This window comes from Mesocricetus auratus, unplaced genomic scaffold (assembly GCF_017639785.1).
Source record: "Mesocricetus auratus isolate SY011 unplaced genomic scaffold, BCM_Maur_2.0 Super-Scaffold_15014, whole genome shotgun sequence".
Taxonomy (NCBI): domain Eukaryota; kingdom Metazoa; phylum Chordata; class Mammalia; order Rodentia; family Cricetidae; genus Mesocricetus; species Mesocricetus auratus.
In genome coordinates, this window is record NW_024429186.1 from 2,264,554 (window position 1) to 2,291,413 (window position 26,860).

At 49.8% G+C, this 26,860-nt stretch overlaps 1 long non-coding RNA gene across 1 annotated transcript in view; it reads right to left on the reverse strand.

Annotated features, from left to right (window-relative positions):
• Positions 1-26,860, reverse strand: part of LOC110343612 — a 120,934-nt gene that overhangs the window by 83,007 nt on the left and 11,067 nt on the right. The window contains exon 2 of the long non-coding RNA XR_005876047.1: positions 22,371-22,480. This is a non-coding gene — a long non-coding RNA (uncharacterized LOC110343612). The remainder of the gene's footprint in view (positions 1-22,370; positions 22,481-26,860) is intronic.

Genomic DNA, 26,860 nt, shown 5'->3' on the forward strand with positions numbered 1-26,860 from the left:
GGGGATCACTGGCTGCAGCTTTGTGAGATCTGTCCCCACTGAGGTGAGCACCACCGAGATACTCTGCAAACCTTTGCTTCAGACTGTGCAGAGACAAAACTTGCCTCCCTTGCTCTGAAGCTAAGATCTCCCCGCAGCACCCTCTACTGGCAGAGCGCAGCACGGAGCCACCGCCAAAGGAGACCCTTGGCGGGTTTCAGGACACAGTCCCGCTGCCAGTGAGTCTGAGAAACATAACCTTCATCCAAAGACTGACGGAAGCATAGGCAAACACCCACAGCTAAACACTGAACTGAACTCCTGGAATCCAGTGACAGAAAGGGACAAATGATGAGCAAAGGAGTTAAGACGGGGCTGGTTTAACCCACAGAAACAGCTGACCTGAATAAAGGGGGGAGCTCATGGACCCCAGACTGATGCCTGGGAATCCAGCATGGGACTGACCAGACTCCCCTGAATGTGGGTATCAGTGAGGTGGCATGGATAATCTATGGGGCCTTGGGGAGGTATTTATCCCTCGCGTACAAATAGACTTTCAGTGCCCATCCCACAATGAGGGATACTACTCTTGAAGGAGGGCCTAGACCCTGTTCTGGATGAAATCTGGAGATCCACCATGGAGGGCCTCACCCTCCCTGGGGATCTGGGCGGAGATTGAGTAGGGGTCTGGGGGGTCTGTTGGGGAGGGGAGGGGAGGAAGGGAGGGAGCTGGGATTGACATGTGAAGCAAGCTTGTTTCTAACTTAAATAAAAATAAAAATAAAAATAAAAGAAAGGTTGCAACCAGGTGCAAGGAAAGAAACCGACACCGGAAAAGCATGCCAAGAGAAAATTACAGTCAAAGGATTAAGGCGTACGGAAGGACAAATTACTATTACTCTGCCTTTTCTCCAAATGAGTAGATGGACACTTTACCCTGGGTCCCCTGTTAACTCCCTGGGACTCAGTGTGACCAAGCTATCCTCACTGAGTCCTGGCTGCCACCGCGACTGCCTGGGGAGCACTCCCCCCCCTCAGGTGCTCAAGAAGCAGGAGGGAGGGACCCCAGAGGTGAGAGTTTCTTCTTCTCCTTGGTGCCAGCTGCTCACCCGACACCGGTCCTTAGCGACAGACCATGCTTTCTTTGGTACCTATCCACGAGGAGTGGGGAGGCAGGGGGCTGGTGGGAGGAGGGAAGAAGCATTCTGGGTTTCTTATTTCTGCTGTTTGGACGTGCAGTGATCGCAGGCAGCCGCCCGGCCGGCCCACGAGCCCCTCTGCTACTCCCGGCGGCCTTCAGCAGGTAAATTTGTGCCGCTGCCAACCAACTGTGACGGGGTTATTTCAGAAACATTCTCTGTTGGCTTTCTCAAATGAAACTCTCTGTTCTGTCCCATAAAACACCCCATTACTCATCTGAGACAGGTTTAAAAGGAGCCTCTGAACAGCGATGCGATGACAGTGGCCCAGGCCGGGAAGAGACAGAGTTGTATCCATCACCAACACTTAAGTATGTGGGAAAATGACTTGCTCGTCATCGCTTCCTTCATCGTCCTTCCCACATACCACGCACTCACAGCGCAGGGGCCACGGTTCCAGTCACCAGCCTCGGGGGCGTGGGGGAGCCGGGGAATGATGCAAACTGTTCCGCCCAAGCTGTTCAGCACGGTTATGTGCACCAGGGCAGGGGGAAATAGTTACGGGATCGTGGCTTCGCAGCTGACACCCACAGCTCTTCTCCAGCAACTTCATTTCCATAGCCTTTCTAAGCCGGCTTTTTTTTTTTATTATTAGAGTATCGAGTACAGCAGACGCGCACACAACGGCCACTTTGTGTGTGTGCGTGGGCACGTGTGTGCAAGTGTGCGCACCTCTGCATGGACTGGTGTGGGCCAGAGGTCCATGCCAGCTGTCTTCCCCAGCTCTCCCCAAAAGGTTCAGGCATTACCCTGGCCTGCCCTGTTACCTGGCAGGATGCACTCAGGCAACACTCTGGCCAGCCCAGAGCTCCGTGAGAACCAGTCTGCACACAGGTGCAAAGGACCCCTTTAAAGGACAGACCCCTGCCCACTTTCTCTCTCTTTCTCATCTCTCACCTTCCCTTACTCCCATCCTCTCTCATCTTCTCTCTCTTGTCTCTTATTCCCCTTACCTTACTCTCTCCCTCATGTCTCTCTCCCCCACCTTTCGTTCTTGGTTAATGTGCTCTCCACGGTTCACCCTGCATCACGCTGGTTCCCGTCCCTCGGTTCCCGTTGTCTCCTGCAACACTTTCTTTTTCCTTTTTTTAAATTTTATTTTTATTTATTAATTGTGTATACAGTCTTCCGCCTGCATGCCAGCAGAGGGCACCATTCAAGGTGGTTGTGAGCCACCATGTGGTTGCCGGGAATTGAACTCAGGACCTCTGGAAGAACAGTAAGTGCTCTTAACCTCTGAGCCATCTCTCCAGCCCCCCCTTTTTTTTTCTAATTTCTAACCTTAAGCAAAAATAACAACACTCACTTCCCTCCTCAGCTGAGCCAGGGACTCTTCCCAAACCCGGAGTTAACTGCGTGGTTGAGCTATCAGGTTGGGAAGGCCCAGCGATATACCTGTCGCCTCCTCCTGCCCTTAGTTCTGAAGCTGCAGACCTGTGCTGTCATAGCTAGCTTTTGCATGAGTGTGGGGACCTTGGATCTCCACTTTGCCACTAAGTCATAATGTACGTCTGTGTGTTTACTCTTGATCAAAACATAGTATGTCAAGTGCACCCCCCACAAACACCCCTGAGCTCTTCCTCAGTATCTTTCCCTCCCTCTGACTTCTGTCACGATGCATTTTTCTGTGCGTGCACTTCATATAGTGAAATCTGTTGCATCTGGCTTCTTTCACTCAACAGTGTCCGTGAGATTCACCCCCAAGTAGCCCTCCCTTTTTCGTTGCTTAGTAGCATTCCATTGGCCATTTGGGTGGTTCCCGGTTTTGACTATTGTGATAGTCAGTTTTGTTTGCCCACTTGGCAGGATCTAGGATTAACACAGGAGACAAACGTTTAGGCACATCTGTTGAGACACTTAGAGATCAGGTTAACCTGATGGGGGATGTCCTTCTGCATATATGTTTCTCTTATTGGTTGATGGATAAATCCTCTGATTGGCCAGTAATCAGGCAGGTGGGGCTACCAGAGGAGGAGAATTCTGGGGAAAAGACACAGAGAGAGGCTTCCAGAGGATGCCATATAGAGGAGGAGGGAGTAACAGGTTCAGACCCTTCTCAGATAAGGTAAGACCATATGGAAATACTTAGATTAACAGAAACGGGCTAGTAATTAAGAGAGAGCTAGCCAATAAGAAACCTAAGCTATGGACCGACAGTTCCTAATTAATAAAAGTCTTTGTGTGTTTGTTTGGGGCTAAATGGCTGGGGACCAGGCGGGACAGAGACCCACGTGAAATGTGGGCAATGCCATCCCGTACTAGACAAAAACGGGAAGTGAGCTAAGCATTTGTGCTCATCTTTCTCTGCTTCCCGACTCCCCCCAGTTAGGGTTGCCATTGCTCTGAGTAAACACCATGGTCAAAGCAATTTAGGAGGGAAAGGGTTTGTTTGTTTTACATTTCCCGTGGCACCGTTCCTCATCCAAGAAAGGCAGGGCAGGAACCTGATGCAGAGGCCATGGAGGAGCACTGCTTACCGGCTTGCTCCTCGTGGCTTGCCCAGCCTGCTTTCTTACAGCACCGAGGACCACCAGCCCACCAGGGGTGGCCCCACCCATCAGTCATTAGCTAAGAGCATGCCTGGCAGGCTTTGCCTGCAGCCTGATCTTATGGAGGCACTTGCTCAGCCGAGGCTCCCTCATCCCCAGTGGCTCTCTGTAGCCTCTGTCAAGTTGACCTGAAACTCACCAGAAGTAATCAACTGACCCTGCATATGAGCAGCTGCCTCAAGTCCCTACTGCCACGATGGGCTATACCCCGGACCTGAGTCGAGATGAACCTTTCCTTAAGTTGCTTTTGCCAGCTGTGCTGTCGTGCACAAGTAACAAAGATGATGACCATCGTGTATGAAGCATCTATGACCACGCCTGTGCATATAACATATAACACACACACACACACACCTTGAGTATTTATCAGCCCAAATACAAGAACAGAGCTGCATCTTAATTTGAGCAGGAAAGGTTTAATGCGAAGAATGCTTGTAACAGGAGAAATTGAAAAAAAAAAAAGGAGTAAAGAGAAATCTGAAGCCTGCAGAAAACCTCACAAGCAGTCACCCACCCCGGGGGAGCAGAGAGTGAGGAAGGAAGATTGGTGGCCTGGGGGCTGAGATCTTATTAGAAAGGGGGGGGGTCTGGGCACAGCTCACGGAGGAGCAGAGGAGTCATTGTGGTGCTGCCGGACATCAGCCTGCTAGAGAAGGGATCCAAGGGCAGTGTCTTACCGGATGCACTCTCTACAACACTGAACGGTGGCACCGAGCAGGCCCTGCAGAGCTGAGAGCCCCAGGGGGCTGTGTGTGCAGTGGGAGCTGCCCCTGCTGCAGGGACTGCACTCTGGACAAGCACACTGCAAGGACCTGGCTGGTGAGCAGACCGTAACTGGGAAACCAGGCTTCTTGCTCCACAGTCTCGTCGACAGTCTGTGCTGACCAAGCTTTAGGACCAGCTGGCAAAGGAGAACACTTTAAAGGGCCAATGTTCATGGTCACGGAGCAGTCAGAGAGAGTCAGGGAGACATTAGTAGCTGGTGTGGGGGGGTGGGGTTTACAGGAGCGGCAGTGCTGGGCCGCAGAGTGACCTCACAGTGTGCACTTGGTGGATTTCCCAGAGAGTTGTCCCAAGTAGCAAATGCTCGCGGCAACGCCTGAGAATCCCAGCTGCTCTGTCTGCTTACCAACGCCGAATTGTCAGTTTTTTCTCATTTTAGACATTCCGGAGAGTAGGATGCGTTGCTTTTATTTGACATTTCCTGGATGAGCCAAGATGCTGATCATATTTTCATGTCATTACTGGGCATTTGGGTATTTGCTTTAGCGAAAAATGTGTGTTCCGGTTTGCTGTTAATTTTTTTAAGCCATCACTTTTCTTATTTATCGATAGTAGTATAGAAGGATATATTTACTCTCATACATCAGGTATACACATTGTAAACATATCGTCCCAATTAGTATTGCCTTGTTAGCTTACAAATATTTTTAGAAGTAAAAAATCACAATCCTGCTTTCCTGCCCATATGCTCCTGAGATAAGTATCAAGGCCACGCAGTCATGGTGGGATAGAGTAAATTAATCGTTTGGAATTGCCCTGTGCACTTGCTGAAGGGGTGTGTTAGGGTCGCTATTGCTGTGAAGAAACACTGTGACCAAAGTATCTTGGGGAGGAAAGGGTTTATTTAGCTCACACTTCCACGACACGACACGGTTCATCGTCGAAGGAAGTCAGGACAGGCACTCAAACAGGACAGGGACCTGGAGGCAGGAGCCGAGGCAGAGGTCATGGAGGGAGGGGTGTTGCTTACTGTGTTTTCCCTCAGGGTTTGCTCAGCCTGTTTTCTTATAGAACCCAGGACCACCAGCCCAGGGATGGCACCACCCACAACGGTGTAGGCCCTCCGACACCCATCACTAATACAAAAAGAAAATGCTCTGTAGGTTTGTCTACAGCCTGATCTTTTGGAGACAAGTTCTCAGTTGTTGGAGTCCCTTCCTCTCAAATGACACTAGCCAGTGTCAAGTTGACATGAAATTATCCTGCCTTGTAAGCATTTTTAAAAGAATCATCTGACCGATTAAAATATTTGCCCTTCTCCACTCTTCCAGCTCAGTTACGAGGGCTTTTTCTAAAGACAAGGGAGTCCCTGGTTTGCTCTTCCATAGAATCAGATTGTCACCACAGAATCAGATTGCCACCTTGCATTTGCAGGAAAGACAGTCTTAAAAACCGGCAGTAAGGTAATGGCATTTCTCAGCGTGTAGCAGGCACCAGTTGATTCCTTGTCATGATGTTTTCCTTCCTCACGGGAAGGTCCTTGGCAACAGCTAGTGTGCACTGTGTACCTAATGAGTGTTCCTTAATTTGTTTCTTGACTGCATCACAGCGATTATTTAACTCAAAAGTGACTTAAGAAAAAAAAAGTTGTGTGTTTGGGGAGGTTTGGTTCACGTTTGTTGGAGTTGATGTGGATAAGGGGAGAAAGTCTGATTCCCTGAGGCATGAGAGCTATTTATGACACAGGAGTCCCAGCGCTAAGCGTTGGAGATGAGGACTGGCCAGACAGGGGATTGGCTTAACCAAGAAGGGGACGGGGGGGGGGTGGGGGGCTGATAATGCAAAAAAATAGTGATGAGTAATGACAAGCAGCTGGGGAACGCTGAGGGCGGGGCAGCAGTCTGGCCCTCAGCAGGGCTGGTCAGCTCAGCTCCAAAGGCAGCCCTATCCAAGGCTGTCAAAGCTCTCTGTCTCTCTGTCTCTCTCTCTCTCTGTTTGTCTCCCTGTCTCATCTCTGTCTCTGTCTTTGTGTCTCTGTTTCTCGGTCTCATCTCTCTCTCTCTCTCTCTCTCTCTCTCTGTCTTTGTCTCTGTCTTCCTGTTTTGTCTCTGTCTCTCTCTGTTTCCCTCTGTCCTCCCATCTCATCTCTGTCTCTCTCTTTGCCTCTGTCTCTGTCTCTGTCTCTGTCTCTGTCTCTGTCTCTGTCTCTGTCTCTGTCTCTCTCTCTCTCTCTCTCTCTCTCTCTCTCTCCTCTCCCGTTCTGGGTCTTGCTGACTCAGAAGGGACTGGACCAGACAGTCATGCTCTAAATACGCCCGGTGAGTTTGAAATATGATGAAAAAAAAAGTCAGGCTGAGGGGTGGGAGGGCGACTCTCAAGCTGATCCTGTGGTGCATGTGCAGAGAAGTCTGACTCACACAATTTCTCTTGAGGTGGGGGGGATCAGAGGGTCCATCAACAGAAATGGTTCTAGAGCTGCGGTTTGTCTGTCCTGGGTTAGGCTCCTGTACTGAGAACTCTTATCTTCCACTGCAGACAGAAAATCAACTGCATGGAGTTCTGGTTTGAAGCAAGCGTATATAAATAAGAAACCAAGAAACACGAAAGGTAGTCGACTAGCCTTAAGTAAAAAGTCACAAGGCAATAGCGTGCCTCTCTGCCACAGTCACTACAATGAGCCACTGAAGCTGTTCTGCCACAGTGAAATGTTGGGAGGGTGACCCGTTGGGCATAGCCGCAAAGACTGGAGAATTCATTCCTGGAGTAGGTGCTGTCAGTCGCTAATCCAGCTCAACCCTACGTTTTCAAAATTACACCAATTTTTATGCGTTTGCTGGGGGAGATGTGTCCATGCCGCAACACACGTAGGAAGATCGGAATCTGGTGTGGGACTTGGCTCTCCTTTCACTGCGTGGGTAGGGTGGTTCGAGCTCAGGTTATCAGGTGTGGTCATCTGCTGGCCTGGCCTCAACTCTGAAACTACATGCTTCCCTGATTTACACTATTTTTGCAAGATGCGAAAGGGTAGTTAGTCTTGCAGTTCTCCGAATATCTGCCTCGTTGATGCCAATATGCCTGAGGAAGTCACGTGTTTCGGGGGGAGTGCAACTGGCAGTAGGTGTTAGGAGAAAGCGCCAGGGGAACCTTGTGTGGGGAACCTTGGCGGATTTCATGGCGGGCGATGGTGACCAAGGCGGAGGGACAAACACCAGGCAGAGCTTAAGTGAGAAGTTTTATTAGAAAGGGGAGGGAGGGGGAAGGAAAGAGAAAAGAGGTAAAGAGACACAGAGAGAGGACTGCAGAGAAGAGGGAGACAGGGAAAGTCCTGTCTGCCCCAGGGGGAACAGCAGGAAAGAAAGACGGAAGAGAGAGCAGCAAGTGGGCGGGGGAGGGGGGGGAGTCTGTCTTTTAAAAAAGGGTCCTTTGCACCTGCGTGCAAGACTACACAATCATCATGGAACCCTGGGCTGACCGGGGCACTGCCTGAGCGCATTCAGTCAGGTGACAGGGGCAGGCCAGCATCATGCCTGAATCCTTACAGTAGTGAGGTTTGGGTTGAGGGATACGGGAGACTTTTAAGGCTTTTAAACTTGAAGATTATTATTATTTTTGTTTTAAGCGCAGAGTTGATTTCAAGGCCCTCATCTGCCCCAGACGAATGACATGGTCTAAGAAGAAGAAGAAGAAAAACAGATGAGATTAAAAGACTTGTAGCTATGGCTATTGTTCTCCTATAACATCTTGGGGATCCGGGCGGGCTCCAAATAAAAAGGCAGAGAAACCAGATCTGCAGCCGTTTCCCCCATAGCCACACTCATCCAGCCAGCAAGGGGCTCAGTTTGTAACATGTCTGGATGACGCATGTGTTCTGAGGGGTTGTTTGGAGAAGGCTTACTTCTAAGAACAGGAGACAATGGAATCTACCTGAAGCCTAAAAGTTACATCATCTTGGCAAGGGAAGGCTAAACTTACTCATCCAGTAAACATCTTATCAGGTGGCAGCTATGTGCCAGGCCAGGCTATATACATAGTTTGGAAGCCAAAATACACAAAGAAAAGCACACGATCTTGTCTTCATGGAGAGCGGTCTAAGAAACAGAAAGGCCTAAGTCAGGGTTCTAAAATACAGAAGCAGAGAAATGATATCATAAAGGGGAGCTCCCAGGCTAGTGGTAGAGGCCAGAGAAAGTTTCAATTATAAGGAATTTTTTTTCTATTCCAACCGTGGATGTCCTGGAACTCACTTACTCTGTACACCAGGCTGGCCTTGAACTCACAGGGATCAACCTGCCTCTGCCTTCTGAACGCTGGAATTAAAAGCCTGTGCCACCCTCTCAGGCTCAGGTAAGGCATTTCCAAGGAGAAGTGGGGACCAAGGACAATCAGAAGCCATGGCAGACTGGCAGACAAGCAGCTGTCCTGCATGATGTAAGGATGCAGGCATGACGTTGGCCTGCCCCTGTCTCCTGGCAGAATGCACTCAGGCAGTACCCTGGACAGCCCCAGGGTTCCATGGTTTCATAGTCTTGCACTTGGGTGCAAAGGACCCCTTTAAAAGAAAGACCCCTGCCCACTTACGATCTCCTTTCCAGATTACTTTCTGTTCTCTTCTCTTCCTGCTCTCTCTTCCTCTCTCTTCCCCCACCCCCTGTTCCCCTGGGGCAGACAGGACTTTTCCTGTCTCCCTCTTCTCTTCTGTCCTCTCTTTCTGCATCTCTTTTCCTTCCCTTCTCTTTCTAGTAAAACTTCTCACTTAAGCTCTGTCTGCCTGGCATGTTTGTCCCTCCGCCTCGGCCACTCTCACCCACCACGGAATCCGCCAACGTCCCCGAAGCAAGGTCCCCCTGGTGCTTTTATCATAACAGTGCCCATTCCCAACTCTGCCCATTCGTTGACTAGCTTGATGACTTCACAGCAAAGCTGAAAATCAAGACTTTCCCTTTGGGAGAGCCCATGGTTACACTCGTACTAGCACACTGGGAAAAGGGAGCAGCCAGAGAAAAACACACCCTGAGCAGAGCCAAAGGAACACACTTTGTCCCTGGGATCAGAGTCTGTCAAAGAAATATACCCTGGCCCTAAAGTTAGAGCCAAAAGGCTAAAAAGGACCAGAGAAAGAAACACACTTTGGCCCTGAAACCAGAGCCAAATCTGACCCTAACCCTGTGCAGAAAACTAACCAATCCTCGAGCAGGAGCTCTAACCAATGTGAGCTCAGCATTCAAATCCCTGGAAGTCCTATATAAACCCTGTGTTTGTTCTGCTTGTGGCTGTTCCTGCTACCCAGCTGTCCTCTGCCACTCTGGCAGAGGGCAGCCACTCTCCTGGATTCTTCCCTACCAATAAACCCTTTCGATGAGCTTTGGGTGAAGATCTTCTTTTGTGGCGGAGCAGAGATGACCCTGGGCAGAGCAGAGCAGGCAAGGTTATAACACTTCTGCCAGGGGCACTCTCCCAGAACAGCTGATCTGTAGCAACTTCGCCTGGGGAAACCGTCTCCTGCTGGAGCAAAACTGCTACACTGGGCAAACATCCCCAGCTGGAAGACCCTCTCCTGCTGGAGCAGAGCCAATACACTGGGAAACCTTTCCCTGAGGCAAGGCTGTAAGCTGCTACGCTTACTGCGGCCTGTGGTACTCCTTGGCTCCCCAGCTCCAGGATACCTTTCCATTTGAGCTGTGTGACACTCAGTATTCTGCAGAATACCTGTCCCACCCGATCCGTCCAGTGACCACAGCCAAGATGAAGGGGAAGCGTTTCAGGACATGTGAACTTCAGAGGCTGAGACACGGAGGTTAGGAGAACAGAGTCCCAGAGTTAGACTGACTCGGGCTTTAACAGTCTAGGTTGTAAAGCAAGCAACAGAGGTTGGGAAGGTGGCGTGGCTGGCCAAGTTTTGATCCTCAGACCCCCATGGAGAAAAGTGTGTGCAGTGACATAGGCTTGTAATCCCTGTGCTAGGAGAAACAGAGACAGGCAGGCCTTGATGCCAGCCAGCCTAGCCTACCCGGACCGTTCCTTGTCAGCAAGGGACCCTGCCCTCAGGGATCTTGTACTTTTGATCCACTACTCAGAAAAATGTAGTGGGAACCTTAAAAGATGCCTCCGCAGTTAAGAGAATTAGCTGCTCTTGCAGCAGATCAGAGTTCATTTCCCAAAATCCTCTTCCAGGACAGGTGGCTCACTCACAGTGACCTGTAACTCCAGCTCCAGGGGCTCCGACCTCCACCAGCACCTACTCCCCATGCAAATAAATGCATGCAAATAAGCATTTATATGTAGATACATACATGAAAATAAACATAAAAATGAATATACCTCCATATGCCCAGGCATACACATACAGGCCTGTGCATGAACACATACATGCCTGTGCACGGCACACACACACACACACACACACACACACACTTAAAGGCACAATGGCAACGGAATGAAATATGCCTGGACAAATATTCAGCGAATGAATAAAAAAAAGGGCAGACAGGAACTTAGACATTGAGGGTGCTGTGGGTCATGCCACACAATTCCAGTGCCATCCTGCAGGAGAGGTGTTAGGAGAAGTTGCGTTGAAGGGTATCACAGGCTGAGGGCTTGATCTCGGAAATGTCTGGAATTGCAGCCGCTGAAGCTAGTCTTGTATGGACAAACGCTCAGAGAACATCTCACACAACTGAAATCGAGGCTCCAGGAAAATTGGCCCCTGGTGTCACCCACGAAGCTGACATAAAGTAGGGAACCCGAGAGGTAGAAGGAAGTACACCTGAGGGCCCCAGCGACTTTGGTGTGCCACCTCCCGTTGGCTGAACTGTCAATGTTGCTTGCTCAGAAGCACATTAGTCAGCATGAGGCGGATGACCCACGGCGGAGCCTCACTCCCCTTTCCTGACTTCACGGATGGGAATACCTCGACTTGCAAGTTTTCACACTGCTGCCGGTTGGTTTCGTAAACTTCTCTAGTTTTTGTGACTGGTCGAGTCAGAGAAAGTTGGGGACGGGCCAGAAACAGTCACTGGATTTCTTCTGTGTTTCAGACGCAGCTTCAAGGTTTCAGTTCGGATCCCAAGGAACCACTTTAAAAACCTGGGGCCCCTAAGCCGGGCGGTGGTGGCCCACGCCTTTAATCCCAGCACTCGGGAGGCAGAGGCAGGCGGATCTCTGTGAGTTCGAGGCCAGGCTAGACCGACAGCCTCCAAAACAATACAAAGAAACCCTGTCTCGAAAAAACAAAAACAAAAAAACAAAAAAAAAAAAAAAAAAAACAAAACCTCGGCCCCTGTTGCGTTAGCAAAATGCCCCCAGGTTCTGGCTAGGCGACACGGCAGTGTTGTGACCTGAATCGCGATGTCTATTCCTGTCTCTGCTCTCGTTACGAAAATGCCCATTTCAACAAAAGTGGCAAAAGATGGCAGAAAGTACAAGTGGCCTCTATAGGCCTTTGGGTTCTGAGGCTCCCCACACCCCCCTTTGCTGTCACGGAGGACGCAAGACAGGCTGCGTCCTACTTCCCATGCAGGCCAGAAGAGGGCACCAGATCTCATAACGGATGACTGTGAGCCACCATGTGGTTGCTTGGGAAAAGAACCCAGAACCTCCAGAAGAACAGCCAGTGCTCTTAACCGATGACTTTTGTTTTTGTTTGTTTGTTTGTTTTTGTTTTTTTTTCCCCAACTTGACAGGCGCTAGAGTTATCTGAGAAGAGGGACCTCAACTGAGAAAATGCCTCCATCTGATTGGCGCGCGCAAGTCTGTGGGGGCATTTTGTTAATTAAGTGATCCATGTGGGTTGGGCCAGCCCACGGTGGGTGGTGCCTCTTCTGAGCTGATGGTCCTCCTGGGTTGTATAAGAAAGCAGGCTCAACGAGCCATGGGGAACAAACCAGTAAGCTGCACTCCTCCGTGGGTTCAGTTCCTGCCTTGGCTTCCCCTGTCTGTCTATATGCAACCCCTGAGCCAAGTAACACCCCATTCTCCCCCTACCAGATGCCTTTGGTCATGGTCTTTATCGCAGCGACAGACCCTAACCCTAACCTAACCCTAACCCTAACCCTAACCCACACTAACATGAGCACTGGTTGGCTCTGGTGCTTCCGAACCTTCAACAAAAGTATATCATAAACATATAATCAGGCCGGGCGTTGGTGGTGCACGCCTTTAATCCCAGCACTCGGGAGGCAGAGGCATCATAAACATAAAATCAGAGCCGAGATTACATAGCAGAGAATTCCACCTAAAACACCCTCAAAATCAGGAAGCAAACCACAGAGGATACGTAAATTTCAGCACGCAGATTACCCACCAAGAGAGCACCGGTTTTTTTTTTTCCTGTGACGTTTGCACCACCGTGGCTCCGAGTGTTTCCTTGTGTTTAAGTTTAATTTAATGAACGATTGGCTGAGATAGAGTTTGCCCACACGGAATAAAATCGTGCATGGCACCCTCAGGCTGGCAGTGAGCATTAGCGACCAGAGAGATTTTCTGTCGGGCTCATCTGGAGCCAACGTCAGGAGGGCGGGTCCAAGAGTGACCTTGGCTGGTGTCATGAGCACACCCCGGGATTCCACTGGTGGGCAAGGGGATTCAGGGCTCTGGTCTTCATCAGGGATAGCTGCAGAGAGGTTAATGCCACGGCGAGGTTACACAGGTTCTCTACCTATTGGGCCACCGATCCCTGGGCCACCCAGGGGAAGCCGAAGAGCCTCTTGTGTCGGCAGTGGCCCTCCAGTGCCCTCTGCTGGAAAAGATTATTACTACTTCTGCTCACTTTTTTCTTGTTTAGTACCGGATGTATCCATATATTATAAATAAAACACAATCTCTATTTGAGAGAGAAAGGAGGACACACACACACACACAGAGAGAGAGAGAGAGAGACAAAGAGACAGACAGAGAGAGAGAGAGAGAGAGAGAGAGAGAGAGAGAGAGAGAGAGAGAGAGAGAGAGAGAGAGAGACTCACTGTGTAGCCCCAGAAGCCATGAAACTTGTATCACCATGCCTGGCCAATACACTTTCTTGTTCATCTTAAAGGAGGAATCCTTGGAGGAACCCCGTTCTTTATCCAGAACATATATAATAATAAAAAGGTGTGTCTGCGCCTTTAATCCCAGCACTCGGGAGGCAGAGGCAGGCGGATCTCTGTGAGTTTGAGGCTGGGCTGGACCGACAGCCTCCAAAACAATACAGAGAAACCCTGTCTCATAAAAACCAAAAAAAAACAAAAAACAAAAAAAGGTGTGTCTGGACCTGGGAGGCAGCACACCCAGACACCGCCCGGGAAGTTCACACTCTTCTGGACTTCCAGGAGTCTATTACCGCCCAATGTAGCTGTCAGCGTGGGCGTTGGCTGTGCACTGTAGCTCTAAAGGTCATGCCGGTTACCGGGGTAGTGTCCCTGTGTTCTGTTGTGGTGAGGATGGGCAATGATGCTCAGCAAAGACCCCATCTCTGCCCTCACTCCCTGAGCTCCATGCAGTCTTGAGACGAATACGCTGTGCTCTAATTCCGTGTACCCGAGTGAATTCTCTGGACAGTCCTAGCCTTTGCCTGGCCTTCCCAGTTCTGTCACTGTTCATTAATTCTGAAGGCCCAGCCCATATGCTCTGCTCCCCTCTGCGAGAACAGCAGGCTCTCCTGCAGGCTCTGCTATAGCCTATCTGTTATAGGTTCCCTCCTGCAGGCTCTGCCGTGGCTTATCTGTTATAGGTTCCCTCCTGCAGGCTCTGCCGTGGCTTATCTGTTATAGGTTCCTTCCCGCAGGCTCTGCTGTAGCCTGTGACAGGCACTCTGCTGCCCTCTCTGCAGCAGGAATGGTCTATTTTTCTTGATGGTGCAGACAGGCGGTTGTCGTGAGAGGTCACAGGTAAGAGCGCAGGTTCTCAAACCAGAAGGCCCTTGACTGGCACAGTTAGTTAAATCCTGTGTCATTGGGACCTCTGTCTTCTCGGTTGTCAAGTGTGGGCTGCAACCACCTGTTCCCGGGACTACTAGAAGCAGTAAATGAAATAATCTGTGGATTGTATTGGACTGTACCAGATACATGTTAAACATCTGGTAATAGCTGTCTCGACTTTACGCTATGCTGGTGGCCCAAGCTCAAACGCCCAAAGAAACGGCAAGCTAAGCTGTTGATTTCCTCACAATACTAACCTGTTAGGGGTCTCTTGTACCCGCTACCATTTTTTTGAGTGCCATTTGTTGCCAACGTGAAGGAGAAACAAGTATGGGTGGGCTGGCTTTCACTCTTGCCTGGATTCACTCCTGGAGCAGAGAATTCATGAGGACTTGTCCATGATTTTTTTCTTTTTTTCTAATTCAGTGGATAGAGGTGTTCATTATCCACCCAAGGTGGCATTAGAATAAATTAATATTAAAATATTTAAATGCAGAGCAATGCATTTGACATGCTATTAGGAAGATTTATCACCTGCAAGGAGAACTCAGGGCTCCATTAGCTCCTAAACCTCCCCAGGAAGTTTTGAGACCCCAGTTCAGATTATCACCCCGGCCCCTCTTCCCCTTTCTGTCTCCAGACTGCTGTCTGGACATCTGTTCTTGGGCTTTACTGAGGGCTTGCTATGCTCACTCGTATGTTGGTTCAGACACTGGCATTCCATTGGGTGCTCCTAAATATGATCAGCCAGCGAGCCGTGTCAAGGAACGGTACAGGTGGTGTGACCTGAGTGGAACTGCGCCCCCTGCTAAACTCACATGGTAATATCCAAAACTCCCAGCACCACAGAGGATGCTGCATTTGGAGACAAGGGCATGGAATCTAGGACCTAGACAGCGCCAGCCGTGCTGAACATGAACCCATTGCAGTGAACTAGAATCCGATCTTGTGACTATGCCTGGCATACTTATAAAGAAGTAGAAACTGAGGTACAGAGATACAGGCGTACTGGCTGGTGAGCTGGGAATAGGCCGAGAAATGACAGCCTTTGCAAAGCCTGGCAGAGATAGCCTCTCCTGGGGCCCTCTGAGGAAATGAAGCCTGCCTATATATTTCATGAACTTCTGAAAGAAATCTCCTATACAAGTCTCTCTGGCATTTGTTACGGCTGCCTTGGCACATGAATTCTATCTAGCAAGGCACAAATGTCAAAACCTCAGTTTTAGGGAGACACACGATGAGTTCCACAAGCGGAGTCAGTGAGGGCAGAGCTGTGGCGGGATTCTACCGAGTGCTGGCTAGAGGGGCAGACTCCGGAGCCACGCGGGCACACACACACACAGCCTGGCTCAGGCCCTGGGCTTTGCTGGCAGGGAGATCTGGAGCAACTTGTTTATCTGTCCGTGTATGCTGCAATGTCCTGAGCTGGAGCATGCTGGAACAGCACTTCCTCACAGAGTGGCTACAAGAACCACAAAGCTAAGGGGAATGCCGGGGGGGGGTGTCTGGCACCAGGGACGAGGTAACTCGGTAAATGCGGTAAATGCGTAAATGGTGGAAGATGCTGCCTGCAGTCACCCGATCTCCGAAAACAGATACAATTACAGGTTCTTACAATAAGTCAAGCTCTTGCAGCGTTCCAGAAGAAGAGTCCTGGCGTGTAAGGTGTTTTTCTTCAGTTCGGCCTTTCCCCTCTGCCCATTGTATCCAAAAGGGTCACAACCCACTCTCAAGTAGGAAACTCCAAAGAAGCCAGACAATATGAAAGGACAGTTCTCAGGAACTTCCCAAGGAAACATGGGTTTCTTTTCTTTTCTTTTCTTTTCTTTTTTTTTTTTTTGTGGTTTTTCGAGACAGGGTTTCTCTGTGGCTTTGGAGGCTGTCCTCCTGGAACTCGCTCTGTAGACCAGGCTGGCCTCAAACTCACAGAGATCCGCCTGCCTCTGCCTCCCGAGTGCTGGGATTAAAGGCGTGCGCCACCAACGCCCGGAGGAAACTTGGATTTCTTAAGTCTACGTGAGAGCTGGCCGGCCGGCTCTGACAGAGTCCACTGCATCAAAAGTCAGGGAGGGTCATGGGAGCAGCAACGGACTGAGTTTGGGTGTGGCGTGACACCCTGGCTGAGCTCAAGACGAAGCTCTCCTTTCACTATCTGTATGTGTGTACCTTGTGTGTGCACCGGTGAGAATCTACCTCTACCGAAAAGAGCATCAGATTCCCTGGAGCTGGAGTTACAAGCGATTGTGAGCCACCCAAGGTAAGACGCAGAGATCTGAACAATAGCAGGCTGAAAAGGCAGCGTGTGTCCTTAACGGCTGAGCCATCTCCCCAGCCCCGTGAATGCGGATCTTTTATAAAAAAAACATGAGTCAAACACTGTTGTCCCTGACTCCAACCCAGCATCTGAGAGCTCATTCCAGACTTCCTCCTTCCCCTGGTAGGAACATCTTTCTCTGGCTTTCAGAAAGGGTTCAGAAGCGCATTTCCTTGGTCCTCCATGGTACACAAATGACTGTTAACTCCTAACCCTGCCCCTCTGTAGACTCAAGCCTCCATGAGCCTGAGTACGGTGTCATCCTGTAGCCTGCTGTCTTTAGCCTCACAGGGCCCAATCAAAGCACCTTCCTGAAGTGTTTGCCCGTTTCTGTGGGAATAGGATATGCAGCAGTGAGGGCCCAACAGTAGGTACAGTAGGTGCAGGTTTCCCTTTTTTTTTTTTTTTAAACAAGCTCTCAAAGCATCTTTCAATGTAGTTACAGCAATTTTCCAGCCAGGCAGCTGTGCTCCAGCTGCTCCGCACACCACCAGATCCTGACACTCAGGGTTTTGTGAACAAACTGCTTAGCTTCCTTTCCTTGGTTTTTTCCCTCACTATGGAATAGAGGCAATGGGAGCACGTCCTTGTTGAGTTGGGCATGTGAAGCCGGAATGAGGCCGGGTGTAAAAAAGCACACAGAACAGGTTGAGTAAAATATAGGACACCAGGCTAAATTTGAATTTCATGCTAACAAGGTTTCGTTTATAAACACGCACACATCATGCAATATTTGGGACGAGCTTATACTATATAAGAAGGCTTCGTTTCCTAAAACCTTAATTTAGAAAATTAAAAAAAATGTAGGGTGCTCACACTGCCTGAATTTCAGAGAGTTAGCAAGACACTCTCCAGGACACGGATGTCCCGATGGTGATGCGAGGTGTTTCTTACAGAATTTTTGTTTCTTACATGTTGATGCATCGTGGCTACCTGTTTTCAGGCCTTCAGCTTCATTCCAGGATCAGAGTTCACTTGAACACCCACGGAAGAGATGCAGAAAGGTTTCAAAGGCTTTGTGGTGAGTGGTGACTGCTTTAATTAAAGTTCATATTGAAACTGAATGTGTGTGTGCGCACGCCCATCTGATCTCTGTATGTATTGATCCCAGGCACCTGGAAGTGATGTTTTTCTCGTTCATAAAATGGAGGCGATGGGGAGGAGCTAACCCCAGAAGACGATGAGAAGAATACAGTGGCCTGGAGACAATGTACCCTTCTGCAAACTGCAGGCGGTTTCCTACTCAGGCCGGAGAGAAAGCAGAACCTGATGTGATTGGTATAGAGCCGTGAGAATACGGGTGTGGCAGAGGCGGTGGAAACGGCAGGTGAGGAGACACGTGTAAGAGCAGGATGCGCTCCGAGAGCACACAGGCGCTCTCTCTGGAAGGTTCACTGAAGATGCAGGTTTCTGTCCCACCAGGTCCTGCCTCCCGTCAGTCCCAAATAAGCACACAGAGACATACTAATCATTAAACTGTTGGTCGATGGCTAGGGCTTCTTATTGGCTAGGTCTGTCTTAATTATTAACCCACGACTATTAGTCTATATATTTTGCATGTGGTCTTGGCTTACTGGAGAATGCGTCTCTTCACCCTCTCTCTCTCTCTCTCTCTCTCTCTCTCTCTCTCTCTCTCTCTCTCTCTCTCTCTCTCTGCCTTCCCTTTTCCAGCATTCTCCTCATCCCTAGCCCACCTCCCTTCCTGCCTCTACTGACCAATCAGTCAGTATTTCATTCGTCAACCAATAAGAGAAACATATATACAGAAGGACATCCCCCATCATCAGTTTACAAAGAAAAAAACATACACTGGAGAAGTCTCTGCAGGGGAAAGATGAAGAGCTCTGTCTCCTGGTTCTGGTTGAGGGCTGCCTCCTCCAGCCCCCCGCTTGACCTTTCAGAAAGCCAGGGGCCATATCCCAAGTTTTACATTCCCTGTTATCTTGCACCCAGAAAAACCTCAACTCAGAGGGAGAAAGAGATACAAGGAAGCAAGTCTGAGAAGCTGTGTGGGCCTCGGGTGTAACATGTTCATTTCCAAAGGCACCTCCGCCACCCAGCAATGGGAATGAGAACATGGAATCTGCATCTGCATCTTCTGCACCACAATAGTGCTGACATGGCTGGCTGTGGGACATCTGTGCAGGAGACAGCTTTTGGGTTTTTTTCCCTAGAACCTGAAATGCTGTTTATTCTGCTGCCTGGTCCCCAGCCCTACAGAGGACTGCTCAGGGGATGAAGCTTGAATTCTACAGTTTTAGGATATTTTTCTCTCCACAGACTTTTGTGACACAAAAATCAGAGTGGGGAGACCCGTGACAAGGCTTCTGTATCACTCTAGTGTGCGGGGGTGGGGGGTCATGCCCTACAGACTCCCCAGTGTCTATGCACACCTGTGTCTTGAGTTCCAATCTGGAGCTGTGACAGAAAGAGAGCAACAGAGAGGAAACAGCCATGCTTCACTGTTCAAAGCCCACCAAGGCCCTGCTAGAAAGTATCCCTGCCCAGAAGCTACTCCAAAGGGAGAGGATGGGTGGATTGATACACAGATTGCCAAAGAGCCGTTTGTTTTAGTATTGGGGGATGCCAACATTCACTGAATCTTTCATTGGTGCAGGTACAGCTCTGTGTCTAGCATAGTGCCGAGGACTTGAAGAGACAGATTAACAGTACATCCTGTAAGAGATAGATGCAAACATGTAGACATATAGCTATCCATTTAATGGATACATTTAGACATATAGCTATCCATTTAATGGATACATTTTAGCATATTTGAATTCATATGAGTATCCAGGGATCCATAAACAACCTCAAACTTACATGCTAGAGGTGACAATGTACCAAGGACCCTTTATTTCAATAGGTCACAGTCTTGGCTATTCCCCAGAACCACACAGAACCATACTTCTACCTGGTGCTCACTCCTATATATTCCTTTTTTTCAGATTTTTTAAAATTTAAATTAGAAACAAGCTTGCTTTACAAGTCAATCCCAGTTCTCTCTCCCTCCCCTCCTCCCCTGCCCCTCACCCACTCCCTGTCCCATCCCCTTTCTGCTCCCAAGGGAGGGTGAGGCTTTCTATGGGGAATCTTCAAAGTCCGTCATATCATTGGAGCAGGGACTAGGCCTTCCCCTGTGTGTCTAGGCTGAGAGAGTATACCACTATGTGGAGTGGGTTCCCAAAGTCCATTTGTAGACTAGGGATACATACTGATCCACTACCAGAGGCCCTATAGACTGCCCAGGCCTCCTAACTGACACCCACATTCTGGGGGCCTGGATTGGTCCTATGCTGGTTTCCCAGACATCAGTCTGGGGCCCATGAGCTCTCCCTTGCACATTCCTAGATATTCTGATATTACTCTCTGAAGTACTGGCAAGACATAGCAATGTACATTACAGGCTGATAATAGGTTTTATTTAGATCCTAAAGGATCCCACTGTGTTCCAGTGGATTTCTCTGGGAAACCAGAAAGACTCGGATTCCTACGGGGCCAGCAGGGGCAGCCACAAGAATTAACATGGCCCGTTGACAGTTGACACAGGGAGGACTCGTGTGCACCAGGGGTTCCCCTTGCCCCGGTGTTCATCCAAGAGAGCTGAAAACGGTTTTCTGTGCCGCATCAGCTGTATTTAAGCTGCCCTGGTGAGATGCCAGGGTAGGAAGTTTTGCCAACTAGTTCCATCGAGCTAACAAAGTTGCTCTAGACAGCCATGAACTTTGCGTTGTTCTCGATTATCTGAGCATTCCCCTACTGGGCTGTAGAGCTCCGAGTACCTCTGTCCCATGGCCTGCTCCTGCCCCAGATGGGTGGTGTGTGAGTTTTTGCCCCAAAGGACGACAGAGATTTTACAATTGCAGATCAGTATGTGGCTTCTCGAGGCCCAAGGGCTCTGAGCAGGTGCGTGGACATCTCCCCAGCAGCCTGTGAGTTCATGTTGGCGGATTCGACAACAACGGCTCCTGCCTTTCAAACAGCGAGACCCGCTAGTCATATCAGGCTGGAGCAAAGATGCAAACTGTACACATTCCTGCAAAGGCCCTACTGTGTTCCTGTGCCCGGGCCCAGCTGGCCTCCTGGCTGATCTCATGTGGCCTTTGAGTAGTTGAATCTTTGTGTCCCTCCAGGCAGCTGGTGGGAGAGGCTCTTCCTCGAGCCTCTATGTATTAGTTCTGCATTACCATGACATGAACGACCAGAAACGTAGTTATTTAAGCAATGTCCACCAAGAGACGTGACAAAGGAGAAATCTGCCTTCGTGCTTGCTCGAGGTTAGCGGAACTCCTTTCCTAGTGACGGTGCCCGAGGACCCTGCATTTTAGTGACTGCTGGCACCTGTCACTGCCCTGGGGGTCCCCTCCCAAATAGCAGCTTACCTCCTCAAATCAACACAGGGGCCATCTTTCTTCTCCCCCTAAATAACCCCATCAAGGGCGTGACATCTTCCTAACAGAGTAGTGTGAGCAGCCTTTGTCACACAACGCAGCCCAGCCAAGGGAATGATGGAGCCGTCCTTGACAGTTACATCGGGGTGTGCCTGCCACACTCAGCCACTTCCTTTCTGTATCTGACACTGAGTTCAGGATTATTTCCTCATTACCGATTCTGGACAGGACTGGGCTAGCCCTAAACTTTTGTCACTGACCCCAGACGGCTTCCTGCTGCTTGTCCTGCACTGGCCCCTGCAGATGACCCTGAATATAAATATTTTTTTGTCGGGCATGCAGCCTTGGCAAGCACACACCCTTTAACAGCCCAGGAAAATGGAAAGGTGACGTGTCTTATCTAGGCGTCAGAATTCTGAGCCTGCTCTGCCCTCCTCGCCCTGCTGACAGTCCTGCCTACCCACCAGAGCAGCAGTGAAAAGCAGTCCGTGGAAAAGCACTTTGAAGGCTACTGGTGTCAACGTTTAAGCATTTTGCTCGTCAGGATCACGGGTTCCTGGTTTCCCCCAGCAAACATATCCCTCACTTGCATCTGCCCTTTCAAAAGCCCACACTTGAGGCAAAATTCCCTTTACATAGCTTTTGTGGATGCATCACCAAGTGTTAAGCCTTTAAAAGTATTCCTTGTGCAAAATCCAATGTGCAGCGCACCAGGCATAAACGCAGGGAAGGCAATCAATGGGGGAGAGGAAAAAAACCCCTTTAATCTCCCTTTGTTCTTTTCTTCTTTCCCTGCCTGATTCCTATTTAGACCTGAGGTTTCCATAAATGTGTTGCTCACCCCAGAAGAAACAGTTTCTTTGCAGACCTCCCCCCACCCCTGTTTCCAAAAACGCAGGGCAAAGCAAGCCTCCTTACCTCTTCACCCTAGCACCCCCCTGCTCCCCCACACAGCTCAGCACCCTCTCCAGCTTGAATGGAGAGCAGTGGGTAGCTGAGGCTGCTGGAAATGACTGAAGGTGAAGGGGGGAGGTTGCTAGGACTCAGGCTCCCATGGGTCTCCACTGTGGACAAGCAGCAGACAAGATCTGGACCTGGTCATGGTCAGGCCCCCACTTGCTGCATAACCAGCGTTATCCTCAGGACACCAAACAGTCGCATCATTGTCCGGAAGCCTGGGGTTTATCTCTGACTACTTAAGACAATGAGAACAGAGATCCCCACATCCCTCTGGCACCAAGGCTAACAAAGCAGGGATTCCTCCTCCCTCTCACCGCCTAGTACTTAACAGATAAGCAGCCGCGACTCTAGTCACTAGATCCTACCTTGGGGGCTCTAATTTGCAGTGTTCTCACAGGCTGTCCTGCAGTCGCGGAGTGTGCACCTTCTCCAAGAGACCGGGACTGGAAGCCTAATGGATCCTGGTTACCTGAAACTTAAAGGAATGAATGTATGTAAAATATTGCCACCGGGCCTGGCCTAGACAGCCCTGACCAGCAGGATGATGGGGGATGTCCTTTTGTATATATGGTTTCTCTTATTGGTTGATGAATAAAATAGTTTGGCCAATAGAGGCAGGAAGATAGGAAGATGGGTGGGACTAGGAGATGAGAATTCTGGGTAAGGTATACAGAGGGAGGGAGGGAGAGAGAGAGAGAGAGACAGAGAGAGAGAGACAGAGAGACAGACAGACAGACACAGAGATAGAGACAGAGACACAGAGAAACAGACAGAGAGACAGAGACTACAAAGCAAAGAGATGCCAAGTAGCCGCAAAAGTAGCAACAGGTCTGGGCATTCTCCCATCAGCCAAGGCCATGTGGAAATACATAGATTTATAGATATGGGTTAATAATTAAGACAGAGCTATCCCAAGAAGTCCTAGCCATTGGCCAACAGTTTTATAACTAATATGGGGTTTGTGTGCTTATTTGGGGCTGAGGGCGGCAGGACCTAGGAGGGACAAAAAAATAAATAAAAAACAAACTACAGCAACAGCAGGATGTCCTACAAAGATGGAGGTCTGTCTGGGGGGGAGGGGCAGCAGCACCAGCCACATGTGTCCCCTAACCACTAAGACCTTGGGTCTTGCTCTTTGAACACTTTCTCAGGCACAAGGTGATGTGATTTCAAGAACCCGACGTTCTCTGGGGGAGGGGGGTGAGGGTCACCCTGTAACGGCAGGGGAAGCTGTGGTACAGAGCAGGTGCCTCAGCTCCCAAAGCCTTGCCCAACTCCCCAGTGCACCCTGGGAATATCAGAACCTGGGCGGTGAAGGCCACTCATGGCATACTGGAGTCTACTCCTCCCGGGCTGGCTGCCGAGGCATCCCACCAGTGTGACGATTTGATTGAAGGAAAATAAAGAACCGTCTTCATACGCACACACACACACACACACACACACACACACACACACACACACCCATGGGGAATAAGAATCATCCATGCTATGCTACCACCCCCGTTCCCACTCAAAACAGAACTTCTTTCAGAGAGGGATGGGATCACAAACCAGGGTTCGAGAGGGGGAACAAGAGACGGTGCCCGGAATATAGAGCAACAGATGCTGGGCAGAAACAAAAGGACTAGTAGAGGGGGGACAAAGTGCCATGCTCACGCTAGAGAAAGACAGTCCAATGGAGAATTCCCTCTGCTTTCCTGGAGACCATCACATCACGTGTACAGAGGTTTAGAGTGTGCCGCCTTGCTCATTAGCAGCCTTTGATTTAGAATAACTAATTCTTTCTGCGGGGTAAGTAGAAAGGAAGACAGATTTCATTCGTTACATTATTATTCTTGTGGGTAACCCCCCACGGAGCAGGCAAGTAGGGTGAGCAGCTTGCTGGCTGGCCAATGTTTTATATTTAACTCGCTGACGCTGGGCTCCCCCAGTCATCCATACACTGACTATAAGCCTCTGGAGGGCCTGATGCATGAAGCTCTCAACTCAGAGCAATGCTGTACAAGTAACAGCCATGAACCACGGGAGGCTACTTCAACAGTAACGTTTCAAAGTAATTAGAATCCGTGAAAAGTGAAAATTCTATCCCACCCAAGCACCTGTAGAGGGCCTGTCTCTCACTGTGGTACATTTCTTTGTACAGTGTTGCTCTGGGCAAGAGTGTTCGTGTAGCATAGCTAAAAAAGCGTCTTTCTTTGAGCCCCATGACTTGTACCTGAAAAGGCAGAAGCAAGTTCACCCCATTTCCATTCCTACAGACACACGGATGTCACCGGACATTCCAATCTATCACTCACAGTTAAAAGCGAAAGCGATGTCTTCCCAAGTCCCTTTGGAGAGCTTTGAGTGTTCCCTCTCTGGGGCACTGGTGACATTCTCAGAACTTAGTCACAGTCCAGAGCCGCCATGTCTTTTGTGTCCTGAGACTCAGTCATTGCCCATGGGTGACAGAACATGGGGGTCTATACTCAAGGTGGGTACTGACAAAGCCTTGTTGCCAAAATGGGTTAGATTTGGGGCAATTACAGCTTGCCCCCGGGGAGACTTGGTCTATAGAAGGCAGTGACGAGGAAGAGTCACACGGTGAGGGGTGCAGGTAACGGAGATGTCTAGCTGCTCACACTGTTGAAGGCGAAACGAGCTTGGGGCTGAACCGCCTGGGGAGATTCTACACCGATGGGTTATCCTGATAATGGGTGGCCGTTCCCCTTCATTTTCCCAGCAACGACATTCCTTCAGTCGGCTGCTACTTCTGAGTCGTGAGTATGATGCCGCCACCATGGGAAGCCATTATCCTCTTTAATAGGAGTCAGCTGCGGCATGCCCGCACAGACTTCTAGAAGCTGCAGGACCAGAACAGACTCATTTAAGCTCCACCTTAAAGATACGGGCACTGCCACACACACAATGGGTGGAAGCAGACAAGAAGAGGGGGGACCCTTGTTCATTCCCATCCTGGCCTGGACCAGGGTCAGCTGCCTGTCCATATGATGCAGCAAGTCCTTCACAGGAGGACAACTGCCCCTGAGGTTACACTAATGATGCTTCCTAATTGTTAGGTGTCTCCAGACAGGCTTGCTGCAACGCCCCCTCCACCCACGAGGGAATCACTGCCATCCATCTCACAGCAAGGTCAAAGCGAGGTGACGTTGCAAACTCACACGAAGTGATGGCTTGCAGTGAAGCCAGGTGACCAGACTACTGCTTTAGGTCTCTATGGATCTCCCGGCCAGTGTCCTATCAATTCATGTGTTTATCTGCCCATCCCCAGTCACTTAGTTTCCCTGCTCTCCTGATGCTGTAGTGAAGAACACAGGCTCCAAGACACACACACCAGTTCTTCTGTGACCCACCTGTGTGTTTATATAAAAAGCCCTCCTATCCATTCTATAAATAAGGTTGTTTTGCTACTTGGCACCCACTGAGAGCCATCAGAAACAAAGACCAGGGTCAGGTGGAGTGGTGTACCCCTTTCATTCCAGCACTCAGGAGGCAGAGGCAGGAGAATCTCGGCGAGTTTCAGGCCAGGCTGGTCCCCATAGCAACTCCAAGATAGCCAGGACTACATAGAGACACCCTGTCTCAAAAACAAAAAAACATAATTATCATGAGGAGGAGAGAGGGGGGAGGGAGAGAGGGAGGGAGGGAGGGAGAGGGAAAAAGAGAGGGAGAGAGAAAGAGTGGATCGCAGGTGGGTGTGCACCCCTACACTGTAACATAGCACATCGATATCATTTATCAGAAGCCTGAGACTTCCAATCTGTTGTGAAGGTCCTGAGAAGTCCTGCTCATGGAAACACCAGGAATAATGTAGGTAGCGTTGAACAAGACCCACCATGCAGAGGAGAGAGGTCTGGAAGGCGAGAGGCAATCGCCTGAGAGGAAGCCCCTCTCCAACATCTGTACTAGCCTGGCCTGTCTGGTTCTTTTCAGATCTTCATTGCCAGGTTCTTCTAGACAAAAGATTGAAAAGCCGTGGAAGGATAGACTGGAGTCAGGAAGGGAGACCCTCACTGCTGTCCGGTCAGTCATCAATATATCGCTTACATCACCCTGGGGGCCTTCTATCTTAAAAGAAAAAAAATGAGGAGACCTAAAATAGCACCAGCTTCTTCTGGAAGAGACTGATGTAGGATACGGTAGAAAAGACCAACTGTCACAGGCAGACTTGTTGATTTACTTAAAGCGCTGCTTTGCTCGCACTGCTATGGAACAGAGGGGACCTGGAGAAAGAGCTGAAACAATGGGCCGTGGCCCTGTTGGCCTCTGTAAAATCTTGCCTGCCTGCCTGCCTCACCTTGTGGTTTAGAGTATAAAAGGAGCGTACAAACCCAACCGGGGGATTGAAGGCTTTCAGGAGCTGCACTGGCTTCCATTACTGGCGACATCTCTCCTCGGTGTCTATTCCAGCAGGACACCTGGATCATGGCCACATGGGGGAATCCTTGGTGACCAAAGAAAACAGACCAAAGGGTGCCGACAGACTCAGGATCTGGGAGACCAGGACCTTGCCCTTCCAAGGAGAAAGGGCAATTGTGGGAACACCAGACCTTGAGCAGAGACCCACTTCCCCTTCTGCCTGGGAGTAGGCAGCTATAAGACAATGTTTAGTAAAAACATGTTTACTAAAAACGATACAGTAAGTTCCTGGAAAAGGCCTTCCCATGGAAACTGCCCTGACCTCGACCTTGTCCAAAGACTACCGCACCTTCAAAACCCACACACATCCACCTCTGGGGTCAGAGCAGAACCAGCCAGGGGAGAAGAGAGAGCAGAAGCTTCTCTGGTGGGAGCCTTTCTTAGGAAGTTTTCTTGAACCTTTTTTGGAGCCTGTTTAAAGTTTTCTTTATAT